Consider the following 8307-nt stretch of genomic DNA (forward strand, 5'->3'; position numbering starts at 1 on the left):
ATTAATCCAGAAAAACAAATATGGTACAACATAACCAATAATAAAATCAAAAGTCAATTATGGCTAATATTATCAAGCCAGAAAATTTTCTTAACTTGAAGTTGATTAGATCGGTCCTTCAATCCATTAATATTTATTGGTCTCGCATTTTTTATTTGCCCTAGGCTGTTGTTACAAAGGTTGAAGCTTGTATCACGTATGTGCTGTTTTCTTTGGAAATGACTCGATTACTCCAGATTTCTTCACCCCATCTTTTGGGCCTCTGTTTGTCTCCTTAAAGAAGAGGGAGTCTTGGGCTTAGGCGCATTAAAGAGGTTAACTTTGATGGTATCCTCAAGTTGATTTGGAAGATAGGCCAAGAAGAAAAGTATTTGGGTTGACTGTTAGGTCTACTCTAGGCTCCTCCACAATGACTCTATTTGGATGACTCTCCTCACTTCTGATGCTTCCTGGATTTGAAGAAAGGTGAAGGAAGAATTCCTTTATCATGGTCATTGTTACAATGGGATACCTAGCTAAGAGGAGGGGTAGTTTCGAACCCAAACAATAGGAAATCGGAGTTTATAGATGGGTTTTTTTTTTTTTTTTTTTTTTCCGATTTTGATGAATGACAGTACAAGACTTCCATCCCATGGTCATACCACCAATGGTGAGGAGATTCTTCCTTCTCCATTGGTGAAGGAAAACTTCTAGTGTTGAAAAGTATAAAATAAGTTTTATAGAAATAGATAGCCAAAGATAAGTAATAAAAAAAATTGATGAAGATGTGATGGAGCTAGCTCTTTTTGCCTCATTCATAAAGGAAGAAGGATGACAAAAAGAACAAGAATTGCATGAGAGAAACGATTCATAGTACATGCCCAAGCCACTTAGAGAACGACAGTTGAAAATGTCACTGATCAATCCTTCCTAGAAGGGTTTTGTTAGACTGAACTATTCTATGACAAGTTATGATAAATGATACTAAAATATAATTTATGAACATGAAGAAAGAAGGCTAACTGATCGTGCGTCTTGCGGGGCTCTCAGCAAGGTGGTCATTTTCAGGCACCCAAGGCGGTTTCTGTGTCTAATGTGGATATGGGAGACCCGAAAGATGCACCGAGTAACGTTCTATTTCCCTTATGAATAATAATAATTCTCTAGAAAATTTATTTTGTTGAAACAGTTGAGCTTAATTAGCTAATTGTCCACCACTACTGATTCATGGTTTCTCTCTTTCTTTTCTTATGAAGTTTCAACTTTTTTATAGACAACCACCTTGTCTTAAACCTTACACCCAGCTTTTGCAACGTTACAAAAACCTCAATCTTGCTCAACAGAACCTAAGGAAAATAGAAATCCCACATGGGTTCTATAGAGAGCCTCAATCTTCCTCAACAGAACCTAAGGAAAATAGAAATCCCACATGGGTTCTAGAGAGAGAGAGAGAGAGAGAGAGAGAGAGAGAGAGAGAGAGAGTACCTTTATGAAGAAAATTTCTTCTTGCAGTTCTTCAATGAACCAAAAGATTTCTCCTGTACCTTTTCAGAGAGCTTGGACCGTGGCGTTTGCTGGTAGCTTAATATACTCAACATGGAAGCACCTGGATGAGTACTTATCGTTGAGCAGAGGGAGCATTTCTGGTTTACGAACGGTATGACTTTGCCACATGACCCCTGACGTCCTGTGAAATAGGAAAATGGTGGGTCCGTATCCTCTATCCTCTGGAACCAACGGAAAATGTGATCTACCATTCATGGTTGGACGCCGGTTTCAACTTCATATTTTTGGGAGGAGGGTGAATGTTCACGTGCGGTACGTGAACGACTCACAGCCTTTCAAATGGAACATTTCCACAAAATAGGGATGAAAGAGAGCAGGGTTGAGACTGGGTATTTTAAGACTCATCAGTCTCCAGCTTAACCCTGAGTCTTATTAGTTCAGCCATAGCCCAACCCGAGCCCAATCTTGTTGGGCTCTGTCCACTCTAGCTTGGCGTCGGGCTCCTCTCTAGGGACCCCAGCACCTAGGGAGTGCCTAGGGCTGCTGGGCATGTGAGGATGAGTGCCTGGCATGAATCCCGATGCGTTGAACGCTGTTGGATGCCTCCCTAGCCACTCCTTGGGCGCTGGGCTCCCTGGAGAAGAGCCGGATCCCCTAGCTTGACCTTGATTGATTTTGATCTAGTTGGTCTTGATTTTTGCTAGGGTGGAGTTGTCCCTGATTGACCCTGGCTATCATCCTAGCAAATGTGCAAAATTTTATAGTCGTCAACTCACAATAAAACTTGAGTCCATGGTGTCCACCCCCTATAAAAGAAAAAATGCAAAACAAACTCCAAAATTTTATACTCGCATCATGGCCATGCTTGTTTGACGGAGAAAAATGAAAAAGGTAAAAAGGGGTGCGCAACTTCTTCCTGCAACGTACCACAAATATGACTTTATGAGTGTTTGATTAGTTGAGGTGGAAAAATTATCGGACAAGTTCATTAAATGTATTTATTCTTGTGTGGTGATGCGGCAAGTGGCAACCTACTTTTTCCCATCCAGTCACTTTCAAAATGGAAAAGTTCATTTTGCCTGCTGTGGCAGTATAAGCTAAAATTTGAGGGATTTTACTCCCTTCCATTTCCAGATCCATTATTGCTTGTTATTTCCCCCCTCCAAAGTGCGACATGTGACGGTCTTAAATCTAACGGTCCTAAATCATTCTCTTATTTTTAAGTAATGAGCTAACTATGGTTACTCCAACCCAGAGTCTAACCCGAGTCAAGTTTAACCAAACCAACATTAAACCCATGGTTAACTCAAACCGAAAACCCAACCCTAATCTCATCGCCTCTCTCTCCTATTGCCCTCATTGAGAGACGTAGTCACTTGAAGAACTATCGAACGGAGAAGCTGCCGGCTGCAACTTCTCCGTTTTCCGGCGACAGCCCACCTCTTTGTGCCGTTGCGACTTCAGGCGACGGAGCAACAAACGCTTTTTCAGGCGATGGCACACCTGATTCTTGCCGCTGCAACTTCAGGCGACGGAGCAACGAACGCGTTTTCGGGCGACGACGCCCAAAAACTGGTAGTAGCAAAGAAACATAAGAAACCCAGACATCCAGAAAACGGAGGTTTTGATTGCTGATAGAGGGTGAACAATTTACATAACTTTCTCGCATTCTGAAATAAAGATTCCATTCTTTTTTTTTTTTGGTTTGGGGGGTCTGGGTGAAAGGAAATGGGGGATGAAGAGATATAGAAACACAACCTGTGATGGATCCAAAACAAATGAACCGAAGAATGACACTGGAATGTACAAGCAGCCTTATTCTGCAATTCTATCCACCCCGAAGGCCCAAATACAAAGGGGTGAGATCGAGCCTATTAATTAACTTCCCAAATAATCAAATATTGAAAGAGATCAAAAGCTGGATAAGATTTTGTATCAAACGAATCAGGTCATTAAACTTTGTTTCAGAAACGACTTTGGTTGCAATGGCGAGCAGCGATGTGCTTCCACAGATTTCTGTACCGGAGATGAATGAGTTCTTTGATACTTCGTCACCGGATTCTCAAGAACTACATGTCCTTGCCGTTGACGATAGTCTCGTCGATCGTAAAGTTATCGAACGGTTGCTTAAGATCTCCTCTTGTAAAGGTCAGTTTCCAATTCTTGTTATTCAAATTAGACTCCTCTTTCTCTCTCTCATTTTTTGTTTCTTCAACATATTCTTCATTTGTTGTTCTCTGAACCAATGTGGTGGAATTTCTTCAGTGACGGCAGTAGATAGTGGAACCAGAGCTCGAGAAGAACTCTGAGGGATTCAATGTAAGTAAGAGAAGTTTCATTGATTTTTTTTTTTAAATTTCCAATTTTGATTGATTTACAGATTTTCTTACGGTGACTTGTTTTTCAGAATTTGAAGGTCAATATGATAATAACGGATTACAGTATGCCTGGAATGAACGGATGTGAGTTGCTTAAGAAAATCAAGGTTCGATTTTTCTCTCAAAATTTCCAAACATTTCTGATCTCTGAGATTTTCATTTCTGAGTTTATTTTGACAAATATTTTCCAAATAGGAATCTTCGACAGGTGTTTGGAGGAAAGAGCAGAGGAATTTATTGTGAAACCTATAAAGCTTTCAGACGTGAAACGATTAAAAAATAGAGTTGGTAGTGGAGGTGAAGCCGATGCGAGATGGATCCAACATAGTCACAAGAGAAAATTGCCAGATGCCACTACCACAGATCTATCATCATTATCTTCATGTCCTTCATCAGCAAGGAATAAGAAAAACAGAAGATACCACAGTTGCTTCTACTCCTTGAGCTTCTTCGATCAACATTCGGAGCAGCAGCGATATGGAGACCATCATCGGACAGAACCCAACAAAAACTGAAGAAGATGAAAATAACCGATTAGGGTTCGAGAAGTGAAGCGTAGCCATCTCTGCAACTTGTCTGTCAAACCACAGGTGTTAGAGAAGCAAACAAAGGACTAAACCCAAGCTACCAAGTAATTGAGATGGGAACCAGCCGTGAGTCACCGCTGTCTTTCCGGCATTTGAGGCCAGCGTTTTGGTCGTTGGAGCCTCACGAGTGTTCGCCGGCAGCTTCTCCGTTCGATAGTTCTTCAGGTGACTTCGTCTCTCAACGAGGGAAATAGGAGAGAGGCGATGAGATTAGGGTTAGGCTTTCGGTTTGAGTTAATCATGGGTTTAATGTTGATTTAGTTAAAGTTGACTCGGGTTAGACTCTGGGTTGAGTAACCATAATTAGTTTATTACTTAAAAGTAAGAGAATGATTTAGGACTTTTAGATTTATGATCGCCAGGTATCGTACTCTGAAGGGGAAAATAACAAGAAATAATGGATCTGAAAATGAAAAGAAGTAAAATTCAAATTTGAGTGTCAAATACGCGGATCTTTATCCTCTCAATTACACTGCCGGTACTTGACTCAAGTACATCTTACAGAGGAGGCAGAAATGACTATCCTACCCCTTATCCTCTCAATTACACTGCCCGAGGTGGGGTTCACCTCCCTCTATTAGATGTACTTGACGATCAAGTACGGACAGTGTAATTGAGAGAATAAAAATTCCAAATACGCTGTCACATGGCAGTTGTAAACTTTCCCGTATTGCCTGCTCTAGTGCTCTGGCAGTATAAGCATTCAGCTACCCCCATTTCTAGAGATTATTACCAAAAGATTTAAAATAGACTAGAAAAGGATCAAGCTCTAATTTTTTCAGTTTAATCACTAATCTTCATTCAAAACCAATTATCCAACCAAACAACAAAAGTGTTGAATCTAACTTGATCAGCCAAGCTAGCCTGGTCCAGTTTTAGAATCGCGTAGGAAATACAACCCAACAAAAGAAAGTACACAAAATTTGTACAGTTATGGTTCCAAGTGAAATTGTATAATGAATTAGTAATTTTTTTATTAAAAGACGTTGTAAATTGTTATTTTGGCTTGATTAGAATTTTTTTAATTAAAATCTTTTTTGTCTGGATTTTGTGCACAAGTAGAGTAAGGGCACTAAAGAGGTTAACTTTAATTAAATAGATCAGGTTGCGTGGTCCCTACATCAGCAAGAGGCCAATGGGAGTGCATGCATAGACATCCATGGGGAGGGCGGGGTTGTCATTTCACTGCTTCCGGGCACGTTCTTTTTCCCCATTTACTATTAGCCCATTGGGAAAAAAGGTTGGCTGGTCGCAAGAAAATGGCTAGATTAGGAGGAGAATTATAATTAATGATCTTTTGATCACAATTATACATGATAATTTAGTTTAAGAGGTTGTAAATGGATCTCTAATTTTAAGTTAATTTCTTAGATTGCTAGATTGGTTAAACCTAATAATAAACTCATTTTGGATTAGATCAACAATACATAAAAGGTCCTAAACACGCATCATGCTCTAAGCCAAAAAATTGTTTTTAAATTGATAAATGTTCTCCCTTATCAAAATGAATCAAAGAATGTTATCAACAAATTAATTTGTATTAATATTGACTCTAAAATTAGCCAGACTCATATTGACTCCGCCAAACTAGATCGGACTTAGGTGGGCGAATTGACTAGCCCGTTTCCCCTGAATGATTAAAATGATCGTCTCATCCCGCCCCATGTGTCTAGGCGCAACCTGCGTTGCTATGCACTCTCAGACAAAAACCATCGTCCCATAAATAAATAAACCAAACAATTGTATAATGCTGAGTCACTGTTTAGTCACTAGTAGCTAGTTAGTTCTAGTTTAGTAAATTAAATCATGGTTTACGAAGAAAACGTGTCCATCTATTATAATAAATATTCAGTTATAAAAAATGGCAGGGGATACTAATATTTCTTTTTTTTGGTGAAAAGGGGATACTAATATTTCAATCATCCCATCATATGGAGTCTTTTTCATTAATATTAATGAAGATTAACATCAAGTCGTCAAGTGGCAAACAAAATATTACCATATCAGACTTAAGATGTGACTGATTAAGAAGCTAAATGATGTAGATTATATCACAATTACAAATTTTATTACATTATTTGGTTTAATTACCTAATTTAATGTACGATATGGTCCTAATAATGTGGAATGCATGGAAAATGCACGATACATGGCTGACATATTTTATTAAGAGTTGGGATAAGGCTTAGTTTTTTTTTTGGGTTAATGAAAGTGTAATCACACAAACCACATACCAATCCCAAAAGGTTAATCGACTTTTTTAGGATTGTGGAATGATAGATATACACAATATACATCATACTCATACACCCGATGTGGGATTAAAGCCACACATGAAGTTTTATCTTCTGCTGTTCGTTGCCCGAACAGCACAGTGTTGTCCCTCCACATGGAGGGCAAAATGACGACTTAACCTCGTTTGAGGGGACAGCAGGTGTTGTTCGGGCAACGAACAACAGAGGATAACGATCCAGCCACACACCCTTTTTTTTATTTTATGAAAATGTAATCACACAAACCACACATCAATCCCAAAAGATTAACCGACTTTTTGGGATAAAGCTTAGTTGAGTTGAATTAAAGTTTTGACTTTTGCTTAAAAGGAGATTTACGAAATGTTTTTGTTGTCTTTTTGAAACTCCAACATTTTTAATAAAGAATCATAATAATTTATGAAGGAAGCCCATAGGAAAGAGCCTTTGTAATTTATTAATAAATATATGTCTCCTCTCTTCTTTGTAGCACGTGGATGGATGATGTGGCCAATTTAAATCCATCCATCCATTGGTAATTAATTCTTTAGCTCGGTGACGTGTTTAATTAATGTCATAATCAAATCACTAATCTTAATACTTATATTGTATTGGGTCTTCCCTTATCATAAGTATTTCATCTACTTTTAGAGGTAAAACCAATTCAAACCGACCAATTGACACCCCAAGCTATTTGAGTTCTCATGTGAAGATTCAAGAGTTATGACATAATGACTTTTTTTAACCCTAAAAAACAACACAACATGACAAAGAAATAGATGCAACAAACGCCCAACAAAGATACACACACCCCTAGCTAGGTCCATGCGTGTAACCTAATCTTTGCTATAAATATATTAGCCAAAAATGGGGAAATAAAAACGATGAGTTGGTGCTAGATGTTGATTAACACCAGTTGTGTTCTCAACATGGATTAGCCTGGTATATTAATGTTTGACTAAGAAGCTATGACATTAAATTAAGCTGTGTGTTTTGGGAGAAAATTATATTTTTAGATTAAAAAACAAAACAAAGAACGTATTCAATGCACGAGGTTCCCGTCATTTTGGGGTCTGGGGGGATCATGTTGTACGCAACCTTATCCCTTTTCACAGCTGTTGCAAGAGACTGTTTCGAGAAACAAAATTAATAATTAAAGGATGGAAGTCCAGTTTGAATACAATACTTATGCAACCATATGAGGTTCTTTTCTTGGTTTTGTTGGTTAGTGAGGATGATAGGTACAGATTTTATATAAAGGGGTTCTTGATTGTTTTTCGTTTTGGTTTTAGCTTTAGCGGATGCAATTGGAAACAATAGATATATAATGGTAGTGATATGTGGGTAATTTACACATACCACCTCTGAGGTTTGACGAAAGTATAGTTTTACCCCCTCCAGTTTTGGATAATTCTACGAATCCATTCCGTCAGTTTATGACTAACAAGTAACAACGTTAAAAATATGACATGAACTGACAAAATTGCCCTTGCCCCCCACCCCCCCCACCCCAAAAAAAAAAACAAAACCCTGCAACTCATCTTTCCCAAATCCAGCTGCAGGTATGGAACACATACACGTACCTACAGGTGTGGAACACATACC

The 8307-nt window shown here is 38.6% G+C and overlaps 1 pseudogene; it reads left to right on the forward strand.

Annotated features, from left to right (window-relative positions):
- Positions 1-3465: 3465 nt before the first annotated feature.
- LOC122645334 lies at positions 3466-4378 on the forward strand (annotated as a pseudogene).
- Positions 4379-8307: the final 3929 nt, after the last annotated feature.

Source organism: Telopea speciosissima, chromosome 11 (genome assembly GCF_018873765.1).
Source record: "Telopea speciosissima isolate NSW1024214 ecotype Mountain lineage chromosome 11, Tspe_v1, whole genome shotgun sequence".
Lineage (NCBI taxonomy): Eukaryota > Viridiplantae > Streptophyta > Magnoliopsida > Proteales > Proteaceae > Telopea > Telopea speciosissima.